The sequence below is a fragment of the Leuresthes tenuis genome, unplaced genomic scaffold (genome assembly GCF_036924035.1).
Source record: "Leuresthes tenuis unplaced genomic scaffold, fLeuTen1.0.hap1 SCAF_12, whole genome shotgun sequence".
Lineage (NCBI taxonomy): Eukaryota > Metazoa > Chordata > Actinopteri > Atheriniformes > Atherinopsidae > Leuresthes > Leuresthes tenuis.
In genome coordinates this window covers 1,112,149-1,126,002 of record NW_027325366.1, presented here as the reverse complement: position 1 = coordinate 1,126,002, position 13,854 = coordinate 1,112,149, and the positions used below count along the sequence as shown (strand labels likewise).

General features: G+C 48.3%; 23 non-coding genes across 23 annotated transcripts; 6 read left to right on the top strand and 17 right to left on the bottom strand.

Annotated features, from left to right (window-relative positions):
- Positions 1-139: 139 nt before the first annotated feature.
- Positions 140-253, bottom strand: LOC140320954 (U5 spliceosomal RNA). The gene has a single exon (XR_011918721.1). It is a non-coding gene; the product is annotated as a U5 spliceosomal RNA (small nuclear RNA).
- Positions 254-935: 682 nt separating this feature from the next.
- Positions 936-1,099, top strand: LOC140320188 (U1 spliceosomal RNA). The gene has a single exon (XR_011918059.1). It is a non-coding gene; the product is annotated as a U1 spliceosomal RNA (small nuclear RNA).
- Positions 1,100-1,255: 156 nt separating this feature from the next.
- On the bottom strand, positions 1,256-1,369 carry LOC140265865 (U5 spliceosomal RNA). The gene has a single exon (XR_011906551.1). It is a non-coding gene; the product is annotated as a U5 spliceosomal RNA (small nuclear RNA).
- Positions 1,370-1,755: 386 nt separating this feature from the next.
- Positions 1,756-1,946, bottom strand: LOC140266385 (U2 spliceosomal RNA). Its single transcript, XR_011907019.1, has one exon. It is a non-coding gene; the product is annotated as a U2 spliceosomal RNA (small nuclear RNA).
- A 267-nt stretch (positions 1,947-2,213) lies between these two features.
- LOC140265675 (U5 spliceosomal RNA) lies at positions 2,214-2,327 on the bottom strand. Its single transcript, XR_011906378.1, has one exon. It is a non-coding gene; the product is annotated as a U5 spliceosomal RNA (small nuclear RNA).
- A 386-nt stretch (positions 2,328-2,713) lies between these two features.
- On the bottom strand, positions 2,714-2,904 carry LOC140266382 (U2 spliceosomal RNA). The gene has a single exon (XR_011907017.1). It is a non-coding gene; the product is annotated as a U2 spliceosomal RNA (small nuclear RNA).
- A 267-nt stretch (positions 2,905-3,171) lies between these two features.
- On the bottom strand, positions 3,172-3,285 carry LOC140265811 (U5 spliceosomal RNA). Its single transcript, XR_011906501.1, has one exon. It is a non-coding gene; the product is annotated as a U5 spliceosomal RNA (small nuclear RNA).
- Positions 3,286-3,694: 409 nt separating this feature from the next.
- Positions 3,695-3,885, bottom strand: LOC140266457 (U2 spliceosomal RNA). The gene has a single exon (XR_011907086.1). It is a non-coding gene; the product is annotated as a U2 spliceosomal RNA (small nuclear RNA).
- Positions 3,886-4,123: 238 nt separating this feature from the next.
- LOC140320952 (U5 spliceosomal RNA) lies at positions 4,124-4,237 on the bottom strand. Its single transcript, XR_011918720.1, has one exon. It is a non-coding gene; the product is annotated as a U5 spliceosomal RNA (small nuclear RNA).
- A 682-nt stretch (positions 4,238-4,919) lies between these two features.
- Positions 4,920-5,083, top strand: LOC140320176 (U1 spliceosomal RNA). The gene has a single exon (XR_011918048.1). It is a non-coding gene; the product is annotated as a U1 spliceosomal RNA (small nuclear RNA).
- A 608-nt stretch (positions 5,084-5,691) lies between these two features.
- Positions 5,692-5,855, top strand: LOC140266157 (U1 spliceosomal RNA). Its single transcript, XR_011906812.1, has one exon. It is a non-coding gene; the product is annotated as a U1 spliceosomal RNA (small nuclear RNA).
- Positions 5,856-6,462: 607 nt separating this feature from the next.
- On the top strand, positions 6,463-6,626 carry LOC140320685 (U1 spliceosomal RNA). Its single transcript, XR_011918476.1, has one exon. It is a non-coding gene; the product is annotated as a U1 spliceosomal RNA (small nuclear RNA).
- Positions 6,627-7,231: 605 nt separating this feature from the next.
- On the top strand, positions 7,232-7,395 carry LOC140320582 (U1 spliceosomal RNA). Its single transcript, XR_011918416.1, has one exon. It is a non-coding gene; the product is annotated as a U1 spliceosomal RNA (small nuclear RNA).
- A 571-nt stretch (positions 7,396-7,966) lies between these two features.
- On the top strand, positions 7,967-8,130 carry LOC140320630 (U1 spliceosomal RNA). Its single transcript, XR_011918444.1, has one exon. It is a non-coding gene; the product is annotated as a U1 spliceosomal RNA (small nuclear RNA).
- Positions 8,131-9,406: 1,276 nt separating this feature from the next.
- Positions 9,407-9,520, bottom strand: LOC140265755 (U5 spliceosomal RNA). Its single transcript, XR_011906450.1, has one exon. It is a non-coding gene; the product is annotated as a U5 spliceosomal RNA (small nuclear RNA).
- A 386-nt stretch (positions 9,521-9,906) lies between these two features.
- Positions 9,907-10,097, bottom strand: LOC140266503 (U2 spliceosomal RNA). Its single transcript, XR_011907128.1, has one exon. It is a non-coding gene; the product is annotated as a U2 spliceosomal RNA (small nuclear RNA).
- A 290-nt stretch (positions 10,098-10,387) lies between these two features.
- On the bottom strand, positions 10,388-10,501 carry LOC140320783 (U5 spliceosomal RNA). Its single transcript, XR_011918564.1, has one exon. It is a non-coding gene; the product is annotated as a U5 spliceosomal RNA (small nuclear RNA).
- Positions 10,502-10,910: 409 nt separating this feature from the next.
- Positions 10,911-11,101, bottom strand: LOC140266428 (U2 spliceosomal RNA). The gene has a single exon (XR_011907058.1). It is a non-coding gene; the product is annotated as a U2 spliceosomal RNA (small nuclear RNA).
- A 275-nt stretch (positions 11,102-11,376) lies between these two features.
- Positions 11,377-11,490, bottom strand: LOC140265860 (U5 spliceosomal RNA). The gene has a single exon (XR_011906547.1). It is a non-coding gene; the product is annotated as a U5 spliceosomal RNA (small nuclear RNA).
- Positions 11,491-11,889: 399 nt separating this feature from the next.
- On the bottom strand, positions 11,890-12,080 carry LOC140266213 (U2 spliceosomal RNA). Its single transcript, XR_011906862.1, has one exon. It is a non-coding gene; the product is annotated as a U2 spliceosomal RNA (small nuclear RNA).
- A 239-nt stretch (positions 12,081-12,319) lies between these two features.
- On the bottom strand, positions 12,320-12,433 carry LOC140266093 (U5 spliceosomal RNA). The gene has a single exon (XR_011906760.1). It is a non-coding gene; the product is annotated as a U5 spliceosomal RNA (small nuclear RNA).
- A 409-nt stretch (positions 12,434-12,842) lies between these two features.
- Positions 12,843-13,033, bottom strand: LOC140266431 (U2 spliceosomal RNA). The gene has a single exon (XR_011907061.1). It is a non-coding gene; the product is annotated as a U2 spliceosomal RNA (small nuclear RNA).
- Positions 13,034-13,308: 275 nt separating this feature from the next.
- On the bottom strand, positions 13,309-13,422 carry LOC140265838 (U5 spliceosomal RNA). The gene has a single exon (XR_011906527.1). It is a non-coding gene; the product is annotated as a U5 spliceosomal RNA (small nuclear RNA).
- Between the last annotated feature and the right edge of the window lie 432 nt (positions 13,423-13,854).

Genomic DNA, 13,854 nt, shown 5'->3' with positions numbered 1-13,854 from the left:
CTTCTAAATGGTATAACTTTGCACTCCCGCGAGCACCAATCAAGCAACATCGGCACAGTCACAACAAGTAAGGCGACTCTACTCAGGGAAGTCACTCTGCACAGGAACAAGATTTCTTTTGCACAGACAGAAAGGGCTTCACCCGCAAAGGTAAAGCCTGCCAAAAATAGAAACAACTCATTAGTGCTGCTCTCCACGGAAGTCTTTAGTAAAAGGCGAAAGACTTGTACGTTATGAAGAGAAACCAGAGTACGATTATCCGTCACTGCGGGAGCAGGGCAGCAGGCCAGTTGGCATAGCCACCTTCCCCATGGTGAGCTTTGCTTGGTTGAGACGCTTGCTCCCCCTTGCTCCTCGGCTGACCAAGTAGGAACAATCGGGCCCTATTCGATGGCTGCCTTGTTTTTTACTCTGTGCAAAAGACAAGGCAGTCACAAACACCACGGGAAACACTGTATTGAGGCTTTGTTCTGAGCGCTCATTCGGTGTCGCGTTTCTTTCAAGCAATTCTCCCGGTTAGCCCGCACTCGGCTCGCTCCCAGAGCCGTGTTAAAGTCTGCCTCGCATTCACTCCCTTTTCTCAGCATACTAAAAGAAAATTTCATCTTGGGCTCCCTGAAACTTCCATCCTGCACCACTGTTTGCCTTTTCACAAGAGCAGAGAAGAGCGCACCGTTCCCAGCGGCACTGCAGTACCGGGTCGATGCTTGGAGATGCGCTGAAAGAAATACATTTTTATTGCAAGTTCCTTGGTTGTTTAAAAGAAGAAGTGATCAGAAAGATAATGAAAAGCCTTACTGTTTTAATCTGCAAAGGTTTTAGTTTCGGGGTAGCTGCTGCTGCTGGCATGGCACACCAGACAGTCTAAGTTGCAGCACCGTCTGGCCGAGTGAGGCACCTGGGAAAGAGGTATCAGCCTCTGACATTTCCAGCTCATACTTACCTGGCAGGAGAGACACCATGATCAAGAAGGTGGTTCACTCAAGGCGAGGCTCAGTCATTGCACACCGACTGTACTGACCCTTGCGAATTCCCCAAATGTGGGAATCTCGACTGCATAATTTCTGGTAGTGGGGGACTGCGTTCGCGCTTTCCCCTGTTTTGCCTGTTTAACATGAATATTTCTGGTCTACATTACCTTTTTTGGACTTTGTGTCAAGCAACATCAGCACAGTCACAACAAGTAAGGCGACTCTACTCAGGGAAGTCACTCTGCACAGGAACAAGATTTCTTTTGCACAGACAGAAAGGGCTTCACCCGCAAAGGTAAAGCCTGCCAAAAATAGAAACAACTCATTAGTGCTGCTCTCCAAGGAAGTCTTTAGTAAAAGGCGAAAGACTTGTACGTTATGAAGAGAAACCAGAGTACGATTATCCGTCACTGCGGGAGCAGGGCACCAGGCCAGTTGGCATAGCCACCTTCCCCATGGTGAGCTTTGCTTGGTTGAGACGCTTGCTCCCCCTTGCTCCTCGGCTGACCAAGTAGGAACAATCGGGCCCTATTCGATGGCTGCCTTGTCTTTTACTCTGTGCAAAAGACAAGGCAGCCACAAACACCACGGGAAACACCGTATTGAGGCTTTGTTCTGAGCGCTCATTCGGTGTCGCGTTTCTTTCAAGCAATTCTCCCGGTTAGCCCGCAATCGGCTCGCTCCCAGAGCCGTGTTAAAGTCTGCCTCGCATTCACTCCCTTTTCTCAGCAGACTAAAAGAAACTTCCATCCTGCACCACTGTTTGCTTTTTAACAAGAGCAGAGAAGAGCGCACCGTTCCCAGCGGCACTGCAGTACCGGGTCGATGCTTGGAGTGAACGGAGCAAGCTCCTTTTTCAACTCCTGTTCCTAAAAATCCATTTAATATGTAGTCCTCGTATAGAGGACATATCAGATATTAAACTGATAAGAACAGATACTACACTTGATCTTAGCCAAAAGGCCGAGAAGCGATAACTGTCCACTGGTTCACGTCCGAGGGCCCTTCCTGGCACAATGCGCACTTGTCGCGGTTTTCTTTTTATGGCCATAGGTGGCCAGAGAGTCACTTTGCACCTCTGCTGCACTGAGCACTCTTCAGCCCTTTTAAATGGTATAACTTTGCACTCCCGCGAGCACCATTCAAGCAACATCGGCACAGTCACAACAAGTAAGGCGACTCTACTCAGGGAAGTCACTCTGCACAGGAACAAGATTTCTTTTGCACGGACAGAAAGGGCTTCACCCGCAAAGGTAAAGCCTGCCAAAAATAGAAACAACTCATTAGTGCTGCTCCCCACGGAAGTCTTTAGTAAAAGGCGAAAGACTTGTACGTTATGAAGAGAAACCAGAGTACGATTATCCGTCACTGCGGGAGCAGGGCACCAGGCCAGTTGCCATAGCCACCTTCCCCATGGTGAGCTTTGCTTGGTTGAGACGCTTGCTCCCCCTTGCTCCTCGGCTGACCAAGTAGGAACAATCGGGCCCTATTCGATGGCTGCCTTGTCTTTTACTCTGTGCAAAAGACAAGGCAGCCACAAACACCACGGGAAACACCGTATTGAGGCTTTGTTCTGAGCGCTCATTCGGTGTCGCGTTTCTTTCAAGCAATTCTCCCGGTTAGCCCGCAATCGGCTCGCTCCCAGAGCCGTGTTAAAGTCTGCCTCGCATTCACTCCCTTTTCTCAGCAGACTAAAAGAAACTTCCATCCTGCACCACTGTTTGCTTTTTAACAAGAGCAGAGAAGAGCGCACCGTTCCCAGCGGCACTGCAGTACCGGGTCGATGCTTGGAGTGAACGGAGCAAGCTCCTTTTTCAACTCCTGTTCCTAAAAATCCATTTAATATGTAGTCCTCGTATAGAGGACATATCAGATATTAAACTGATAAGAACAGATACTACACTTGATCTTAGCCAAAAGGCCGAGAAGCGATAACTGTCCACTGGTTCACGTCCGAGGGCCCTTCCTGGCACAATGCGCACTTGTCGCGGTTTTCTTTTTATGGCCATAGGTGGCCAGAGAGTCACTTTGCACCTCTGCTGCACTGAGCACTCTTCAGCCCTTTTAAATGGTATAACTTTGCACTCCCGCGAGCACCATTCAAGCAACATCGGCACAGTCACAACAAGTAAGGCGACTCTACTCAGGGAAGTCACTCTGCACAGGAACAAGATTTCTTTTGCACGGACAGAAAGGGCTTCACCCGCAAAGGTAAAGCCTGCCAAAAATAGAAACAACTCATTAGTGCTGCTCCCCACGGAAGTCTTTAGTAAAAGGCGAAAGACTTGTACATTATGAAGAGAAACCAGAGTACGATTATCCGTCACTGCGGGAGCAGGGCACCAGGCCAGTTGCCATAGCCACCTTCCCCATGGTGAGCTTTGCTTGGTTGAGACGCTTGCTCCCCCTTGCTCCTCAACTGACCAAGTAGGAACAATCGGGCCCTATTCGATGGCTGCCTTGTCTTTTACTCTGTGCAAAAGACAAGGCAGCCACAAACACCACGGGAAACACCGTATTGAGGCTTTGTTCTGAGCGCTCATTCGGAGTCGCGTTTCTTTCAAGCAATTCTCCCGGTTAGCCCGCACTCGGCTCGCTCCCAGAGCCGTGTTAAAGTCTGCCTCGCATTCACTCCCTTTTCTCAGCAGACTAAAAGAAAATTTCATCTTGGGCTCCCTGAAACTTCCATCCTGCACCACTGTTTGCTTTTTCACAAGAGCAGAGAAGAGCGCACCGTTCCCAGCGGCACTGCAGTACCGGGTCGATGCTTGGAGTGAACGGAGCAAGCTCCTTTTTCAACTCCTGTTCCTAAAAATCCATTTAATATGTAGTCCTCGTATAGAGGACATATCAGATATTAAACTGATAAGAACAGATACTACACTTGATCTTAGCCAAAAGGCAGAGAAGCGATAACTGTCCACTGGTTCACGTCCGAGGGCCCTTCCTGGCACAATGCGCACTTGTCGCGGTGTTCTTTTTATGGCCATAGGTGGCCAGAGAGTCACTGAGCACTCTTCAGCCCTTTTAAATGGTATAACTTTGCAATGCCGCGAGCACCATCGGCACAGTCACAATAAGTAAGGCGACTCTACTCAGGGAAGTCACTCTGCACAGGAACAAGATTTCTTTTGCACAGACAGAAAGGGCTTCACCCGCAAAGGTAAAGCCTGCCAAAAATAGAAACAACTCATTAGTGCTGCTCTCCACGGAAGTCTTTAGTAAAAGGCGAAAGACTTGTACGTTATGAAGAGAAACCAGAGTACGATTATCCTTCACTGCGGGAGCAGGGCACCAGGCCAGTTGGCATAGCCACCTTCCCCATGGTGAGCTTTGCTTGGTTGAGACGCTTGCTCCCTCTTGCTCCTCGGCTGACCAAGTAGGAACAATCGGGCCCTATTCGATGGCTGCCTTGTTTTTTACTCTGTGCAAAAGACAAGGCAGCCACAAACACCATGGGAAACACCGTATTGAGGCTTTGTTCTGAGCGCTCATTCGGTGTCGCGTTTCTTTCAAGCAATTCTCCCGGTTAGCCGGCACCCGGCTCGCTCCCAGAGCCGTGTTAAAGTCTGCTTCGCATTCACTCCTTTTTCTCAGCAGACTAAAAGAAAATTTCATCTTGAGCTCCCTGAAACTTCCATCCTGCACCACTGTTTGCTTTTTCACAAGAGCAGAGAAGAGCGCACCGTTCCCAGCGGCACTGCAGTACCGGGTCGATGCTTGGAGATGCGCTGAAAGAAATACATTTGTGCTGCAAGTTCCTTGGTTGTTTAAAAGAAGAAGTGATCAGAGAGATAATGAAAAGCCTTACTGTTTTAATCTGCAAACATTTTAGTTTCGGGGTAGCTGCTGCTGCTGGCATGGCACACCAGACAGTTGAAGTTGCAGCACCGTCCGGCCGAGTGAGGCACCTGGGAAAGAGGTATCAGCCTCTGACATTTCCAACTCATACTTACCTGGCAGGAGAGACACCATGATCAAGAAGGTGGTTCACTCAAGGCGAGGCTCAGTCATTGCACACCGACTGTACTGACCCTTGCGAATTCCCCAAATGTGGGAATCTCGACTGCATAATTTCTGGTAGTGGGGGACTGCGTTCGCGCTTTCCCCTGATTTGGCTGTTGAACATCAGTATATCTCATCTAAAATTCCCTTTTTTGACCTTGTGTCACTGTTTTAGCAACACCTTGCCGTCTTTAAAATGGATGTTTAGTAAGGTACGCTGAATGCTGCAGCATGTCTACACAACAGATATGCAGCTGCGCAGTTGTCAGATGAGGTCATACAGTGCAGTCACCCCAGGCAGGTGGGCATTTCCTTAGAGATGGGGAAGAACAAAATGAAAAATGAGGACATGTGACCACTGAAGTGGATGTTTAGCAAGGTTTGCCAAATGCTGCAGCATGTCTGCACTGGAGATATGCAGCTGCCCAGCCGTGAGGGTTTGCCTCAACTGGGAAATTTCCCAGTGTGGGTGGGTGTGGCTTTAGAGATGGGGAGGAGGGGAAAGAAATACATTTGTGCTGCAAGTTCCTTGGTTGTTTAAAAGAAGAAGTGATCAGAAAGATAATGAAAAGCCTTACTGTTTTAATCTGCAAACGTTTTAGTTTCGGGGTAGCTGCTGCTGCTGGCATGGCACATTAGACAGTTGAAGTTGCAGCACCGTCCGGCCGAGTGAGGCACCTGGGAAATAGGTATCAGTCTCTGACATTTCCAACTCATACTTACCTGGCAGGAGAGGCACCATGATCAAGAAGGTGGTTCACTCAAGGCAAGGCTCAGTCATTGCACACCGACTGTACTGACCCTTGCGAATTCCCCAAATGTGGGAATCTCGACTGCATAATTTCTGGTAGTGGGGGACTGCATTCGCGCTTTCCCCTGATTTGGCTGTTTAACATGAATATTTCTGGTCTACATTACCCTTTTTTGACCTTGTGTCACTGTTTTATAACACCTTGCCATCTTTAAAATGGATGTTTAGTAAGGTACGCTGAATGCTGCAGCATGTCTACACAACAGATATGCAGCTGCGCAGTTGTCAGGTGAAGTCATACAGTGCAGTCACCCCAGGCAGGTGGGCATTGCCTTAGAGATGGGGAGGAACAAAATGAAAAAAGTGGACATGTGACCACTGAAGTGGATGTTTAGCAAGGTTTGCCAAATGCTGCAGCATGTCTGCACTGGAGATATGCAGCTGCCCAGCCGTGAGGGTTTGCCTCAACTGGGAAATTTCCCAGTGTGGGTGGGTGTGGCTTTAGAGATGGGGAGGAGGGGAAAGAAATACATTTGTGCTGCAAGTTCCTTGGTTGTTTAAAAGAAGAAGTGATCAGAAAGATAATGAAAAGCCTTACTCTTTTAATCTGCAAACATTTTAGTTTCGGGGTAGCTGCTGCTGCTGGCATGGCACACCAGACAGTTGAAGTTGCAGCACCGTCCGATCGAGTGAGGCACCTGGGAAAGAGGTATCAGCCTCTGACATTTCCAACTCATACTTACCTGGCAGGAGAGACACCATGATCAAGAAGGTGGTTCACTCAAGGTGAGGCTCAGTCATTGCACACCGACTGTACTGACCCTTGCGAATTCCCCAAATGTGGGAATCTCGACTGCATAATTTCTGGTAGTGGGGGACTGCGTTCGCGCTTTCCCCTGATTTGGCTGTTTAACATAAATATTTCTGGTCTACTTCACCCGTTTTTGACCTTGTGTCACTGTTTTAGCAAAACCTTGCCGTCTTTAAAATGGATGTTTAGTAAGGTACGCTGAATGCTGCAGCATGTCTACACAACAGATATGCAGCTGCGCAGTTGTCAGGTGAGGTCATACAGTGCAGTCACCCCAGGCAGGTGGGCATTGCCTTAGAGATGGGGAGGAACAAAATGAAAAAAAGAGGACATGTGACCACTGAAGTGGATGTTTAGCAAGGTTTGCCAAATGCTGCAGCATGTCTGCACTGGAGATATGCAGCTGCCCAGCCGTGAGGGTTTGCCTCAACTGAGAAATTTGCCAGTGTGGGCGTTGCTTTAGAGATGGGGAGGAGGGGAAAGAAATACATTTGTGCTGCAAGTTCCTTGGTTGTTTAAAAGAAGAAGTGATCAGAAAGATAATGAAAAGCCTTACTGTTTTATTCTGCAAACGTTTTAGTTTCGGGGTAGCTGCTGCTGCTGGCATGGCACACCAGACAGTTGAAGTTGCAGCACCGTCCGATCGAGTGAGGCACCTGGGAAAGAGGTATCAGCCTCTGACATTTCCAACTCTTACTTACCTGGCAGGAGAGACACCATGATCAAGAAGGTGGTTCACTCAAGGCGAGGCTCAGTCATTGCACACCGACTGTACTGACCCTTGCGAATTCCCCAAATGTGGGAATCTCGACTGCATAATTTCTGGTAGTGGGGGACTGCGTTCGCGCTTTCCCCTGATTTGGCTGTTTAACATGAATATTTCTGGTCTACATTACCCTTTTCTGACCTTGTGTCACTGTTTTAGCAACACCTTGCCGTCTTTAAAATGGATGTTTAGTAAGGTACGCTGAATGCTGCAGTATGTCTGCACAACAGATATGCAGCTGCGCAGTTGTCAGGTGAGGATTGCCTTAGAGATGGGGAGGAACAAAATGAAAAAAAGAGGACATGTGACCACTGAAGTGGATGTTTAGCAAGGTTTGCCAAATGCTGCAGCATGTCTGCACTGGAGATATGCAGCTGCCCAGCCGTGAGGGTTTGCCTCAACAGAAATTTCCCAGTGTGGGTGTGGCTTTAGAGATGGGGAGGAGGGGAAAGAAATACATTTGTGCTGCAAGTTCCTTGGTTGTTTAAAAGAAGAAGTGATCAGAAAGATAATGAAAAGCCTTACTCTTTTAATCTGCAAACGTTTTAGTTCCGGGGTAGCTGCTGCTGCTGGCATGGCACACCAGACAGTTGAAGTTGCAGCACCGTCGGGCCGAGTGAGGCACCTGGGAAAGAGGTATCAGCCTTTGACATTTCCAGCTCATACTTACCTGGCAGGAGAGACACCATGATCAAGAAGGTGGTTCATTCAAGGTGAGGCTCAGTCATTGCACACCGACTGTACTGACCCTTGCGAATTCCCCAAATGTGGGAATCTCGACTGCATAATTTCTGGTAGTGGGGGACTGCGTTCGCGCTTTCCCCTGATTTGGCTGTTTAACATGAATATTTCTGATCTACATTACCCTTTTTTGACCTTGTGTCACTGTTTTATAACACCTTGCCATTTTTAAAATGGATGATTAATAAGGTACGCTGAAGGTTTGCCAAATGCTGCTATATGATAGCCGATAAAGAGACTGCTAACGTCACACAGGAAACCAACTTACTGCTGCTAAAGGTGCTTCTTCAAAGGTGCTCCAGAGCTTCACTGTCGCACCACTCTTCTGGGTTTTGTTTCAGTCATTAGAAGCCAAACTATTGCTTTTATAGGTTACTTTTAATCAAAGTTTAAGCCTCTAATGATGGAGAGCAGTTCATTCAGTCCTGACTAGAACCAGAAAATATCACCATATTAGTCCAGTGCTCAGGTCTCTGCACTAGCTTTCTGTCGCTCAGAGAATAGACTTTAAAACAGTTCTATTTAGCTGTGCACATGACAACTGAAAGTATTTTATTTGCACTCTTCGCTTTTAATTTAATTAATTAGTTATTTTCTATCTTTTATGGAATTATTTTATTGGCCTTCTTGTGATTTTATGTAGCTGTAAAGCAATTTTGTTTACGAATTGTGCTCTACAAATAAACTTGCCTTGCCTTTCCTCAACCTAAAAGGAGCTTTCCATTTGTGGGGCTTCTGCAGGCCCCTCCCCGTCTTCTGCCTCACCTGACTGCTGTCCACCATTCAGGGGTTTTGGTGGTAAATTTGAATTTCCCAGCCTAGCTGTTTTAAATAGCTCATCAACTGCCTCTGACTGCCCTCCATTTCCACCTCCTTCCTGTATTTTTAGGGATTTCAACTTGTTGGCAAAAGATTTTGGGCAATCTCTGAAGAGGTGGTTTTATTCTCCACAGAGATTGCACTTTCTGCCATTCGTACACTCTTCGATGGTGTGACCAATTTCTCTACATTTGCGACAAAATACCTTTGTGCAGGCGTCCAACAGATGCCCATGCTCCCCACGCGGCAGAGTTTCGGCTGTCCCTGGTAGTGGATGTAGCCTCTGTTTTTCTCCAAGACAATCATGGGTGGGAGATGTTTCAGGTGTTCTTTTTATGGCCATAGGTGGCCAGAGAGTCACTTTGCACCTCCGCCCACCCGCTGCACTGAGCACTCTTCAGCCCTTTTAAATGGTATAACTTTGCACTCCCGCAAGCACCATTCAAGCAACATCGGCACAGTCACAACAAGTAAGGCGACTCTACTCAGGGAAGTCACTCTGCACAGGAACAAGATTTCTTTTGCACAGACAGAAAGGCCTTCACCCGCAAAGGTAAAGCCTGCCAAAAATAGAAACAACTCATTAGTGCTGCTTTCCACGGAAGTCTTTAGTAAAAGGCGAAAGACTTGTACGTTATGAAGAGAAACCAGAGTACGATTATCCGTCACTGCGGGAGCAGGGCACCAGGCCAGTTGGCATAGCCACCTTCCCCATGGTGAGCTTTGCTTGGTTGAGACGCTTGCTCCCCCTTGCTCCTCAGCTGACCAAGTAGGAACAATCGGGCCCTATTCGATGGCTGCCTTGTCTTTTACTCTGTGCAAAAGACAAGGCAGCCACAAACACCACGGGAAACACCGTATTGAGGCTTTGTTCTGAGCGCTCATTCGGTGTCGCGTTTCTTTCAAGCAATTCTCCCGGTTAGCCGGCACCCGGCTCGCTCCCAGAGCCATGTTAAAGTCTGCCTCGCATTCACTCCCTTTTCTCAGCAGACTAAAAGAAACTTCCATCCTGCACCACTGTTTGCTTTTTCATAAGAGCAGAGAAGAGCGCACCGTTCCCAGCGGCACTGCAGTACAGGGTCGATGCTTGGAGTGAACGGAGCAAGCTCCTTTTTCAACTCCTGTTCCTAAAAATCCATTTAATATGTAGTCCTCGTATAGAGGACATATCAGATATTAAACTGATAAGAACAGATACTACACTTGATCTTAGCCAAAAGGCCGAGAAGCGATAACTGTCCACTGGTTCACGTCCGAGGGCCCTTCCTGGCACAATGCGCACTTGTCGCGGTGTTCTTTTTATGGCCATAGGTGGCCAGAGAGTCACTTTGCACCTCCGCCCACCCGCTGCACTGAGCACTCTCCAGCTGAGCACTCTTCAGCCCTTTTAAATGGTATAACTTTGCACTCCCGCGAGCACCATTCAAGCAACATCGGCACAGTCACAACAAGTAAGGCGACTCTACTCAGGGAAGTCACTCTGCACAGGAACAAGATTTCTTTTGCACAGACAGAAAGGGCTTCACCCGCAAAGGGAAAGCCTGCCAAAAATAGAAACAACTCATTAGTGCTGCTCTCCACGGAAGTCTTTAGTAAAAGGCGAAAGACTTGTACGTTATGAAGAGAAACCAGAGTACGACTATCCGTCACTGCGGGAGCAGGGCACCAGGCCAGTTGGCATAGCCACCTTCCCCATGGTGAGCTTTGCTTGGTTGAGACGCTTGCTCCCCCTTGCTCCTCGGCTGACCAAGTAGGAACAATCGGGCCCTATTCGATGGCTGCCTTTTTTTTTACTCTGTGCAAAAGACAAGGCAGCCACAAACACCACGGGAAACACCGTATTGAGGCTTTGTTCTGAGCGCTCATTCGGTGTCGCGTTTCTTTCAAGCAATTCTCCCGGTTAGCCCGCACTCGGCTCGCTCCCAGAGCCGTGTTAAAGTCTGCCTCGCATTCACTCCCTTTTCTCAGCAGACTAAAAGAAAATTTCATATTGGGCTCCCTGAAACTTCCATCCTGCACCACTGTTTGCTTTTTCACAAGAGCAGAGAAGAGTGCACCGTTCCCAGCGGCACTGCAGTACCGGGTCGATGCTTGGAGTGAACGGAGCAAGCTCCTTTTTCAACTCCTGTTCCTAAAAACCCATTTAATATGTAGTCCTCGTATAGAGGACATATCAGATATTAAACTGATAAGAACAGATACTACACTTGATCTTAGCCAAAAGGCCGAGAAGCGATAACTGTCCACTGGTTCACGTCCGAGGGCCCTTCCTGGCACAATGCGGACTTGTCGCGGTTTTCTTTTTATGGCCATAGGTGGCCAGAGAGTCACTTTGCACCTCCGCCCACCCGCTGCACTGAGCACTCTTCAGCCCTTTTAAATGGTATAACTTTGCACTCCCGCGAGCACCATTCAAGCAACATCGGCACAGTCACAACAAGTAAGGTGACTCTACTCAGGGAAGTCACTCTGCACAGGAACAAGATTTCTTTTGCACAGACAGAAAGGGCTTCACCCGCAAAGGTAAAGCCTGGCAAAAATAGAAACAACTCATTAGTGCTGCTTTCCACGGAAGTCTTTAGTAAAAGGCGAAAGACTTGTACGTTATGAAGAGAAACCAGAGTACGATTATCCATCACTGCGGGAGCAGGGCACCAGGCCAGTTGGCATAGCCACCTTCCCCATGGTGAGCTTTGCTTGGTTGAGACGCTTGCTCCTCGGCTGACCAAGTAGGAACAATTGGGCCCTATTCGATGGCTGCCTTGTCTTTTACTCTGTGCAAAAGACAAGGCAGCCACAAACACCACGGGAAACACCGTATTGAGGCTTTGTTCTGAGCGCTCATTCGGTGTCGCGTTTCTTTCAAGCAATTCTCCCGGTTAGCCCGCACTCGGCTCGCTCCCAGAGCCGTGTTAAAGTCTACCTCGCATTCACTCCCTTTTCTCAGCAGACTAAAAGAAAATTTCATCTTGGGCTCCCTGAAACTTCCATCCTGCACCACTGTTTGCTTTTTCACAAGAGCAGAGAAGAGTGCACCGTTCCCAGCGGCACTGCAGTACCGGGTCGATGCTTGGAGTGAACGGAGCAAGCTCCTTTTTCAACTCCTGTTCCTAAAAATCCATTTAATATGTAGTCCTCGTATAGAGGACATATCAGATATTAAACTGATAAGAACAGATACTACACTTGATCTTAGCCAAAAGGCCGAGAAGCGATAACTGTCCACTGGTTCACGTCCGAGGGCCCTTCCTGGCACAATGCGCACTTGTCGCGGTGTTCTTTTTATGGCCATAGAGTCACTGAGCACTCTTCAGCCCTTTTAAATGGTATAACTTTGCACTCCCGCGAGCACCATTCAAGCAACATCGGCACAGTCACAACAAGTAAGGCGACTCTACTCAGGGAAGTCACTCTGCACAGGAACAAGATTTCTTTTGCACAGACAGAAAGGGCTTCACCCGCAAAGGTAAAGCCTGCCAAAAATAGAAACAACTCATTAGTGCTGCTCTCCACGGAAGTCTTTAGTAAAAGGCGAAAGACTAGTACGTTATGAAGAGAAACCATTGTACGATTATGTGTCACTGCGGGAGCAGGGCACCAGGCATGTTGGCATAGCCACCTTCCCCATGGTGAGCTTTCCTTGGTTGAGACGCTTGCTCCCCCTTGCTCCCCGGCTGACCGAGTAGGAACAATCGGGCCCTATTCGATGGCTGCCTTGTCTTTTACTCTGTGAAAAAGACAAGGCAGCCACAAACACCACGGGAAACACCGTATTGAGGCTTTGTTCTGAGCGCTCATTCGGTGTCGCGTTTCTTTCAAGCAATTCTCCCGGTTAGCCCGCACTCGGCTCGCTCCCAGAGCCGTGTTAAAGCCTGCCTCGCATTCACTCCCTCTTCTCAGCAGACTAAAAGAAAATTTCATCTTGGGCTCCCTGAAACTTCCATCCTGCACCACTGTTTGCTTTTTCACAAGAGCAGAGAAGAGCGCACCGTTCCCAGCGGCACTGCAGTACCGGGTCGATGCTTGGAGTGAACGGAGCAAGCTCCTTGTTCAACTCCTGTTCCTAAAAATCCATTTAATATGTAGTCCTCGTATAGAGGACATATCAGATATTAAACTGATAAGAACAGATACTACACTTGATCTTAGCCAAAAGGCCGAGAAGCGATAACTGTCCACTGGTTCACGTCCGAGGGCCCTTCCTGGCACAATGCGCACTTGTCGCGGTGTTCTTTTTATGGCCATAGGTGGCCAGAGAGTCACTTTGCACCTCCGCCCAACCGCTGCACTGAGCACTCTTCAGCCCTTTTAAATGGTATAACTTTGCACTCCCGCAAGCACCATTCAAGCAACATCGGCAAAGTCACAACAAGTAAGGCGACTCTACTCAGGGAAGTCACTCTGCACAGGAACAAGATTTCTTTTGCACAGACAGAAAGGGCTTCACCCGCAAAGGTAAAGCCTGCCAAAAATAGAAACAACTCATTAGTGCTGCCTTCCACGGAAGTCTTTAGTAAAAGGCGAAAGACTTGTACGTTATGAAGAGAAACCAGAGTACGATTATCCGTCACTGCGGGAGCAGGGCACCAGGCCAGTTGGCATAGCCACCTTCCCCATGGTGAGCTTTGCTTGGTTGAGACGCTTGCTCCCCCTTGCTCCTCGGCTGACCAAGTAGGAACAATCGGGCCCTATTCGATGGCTGCCTTGTCTTTTACTCTGTGCAAAAGACAAGGCAGCCACAAAAATCACGGGAAACACCGTATTGAGGCTTTGTTCTGAGCGCTCATTCGGTGTCGCGTTTCTTTCAAGCAATTCTCCCGGTTATGCTTGGAGATGCGCTGAAAGAAATACATTTTTGCTGCAAGTTCCTTGGTTGTCTGTCTGCAGTGGAGATATGCAAGATAGCAAGGTTTGCCAAATGCTGCAGCATGTCGACACAACAGATATGCAGCTGCGCAGTTGTCAGGTGAGGTCATACAGTGCAGTCACC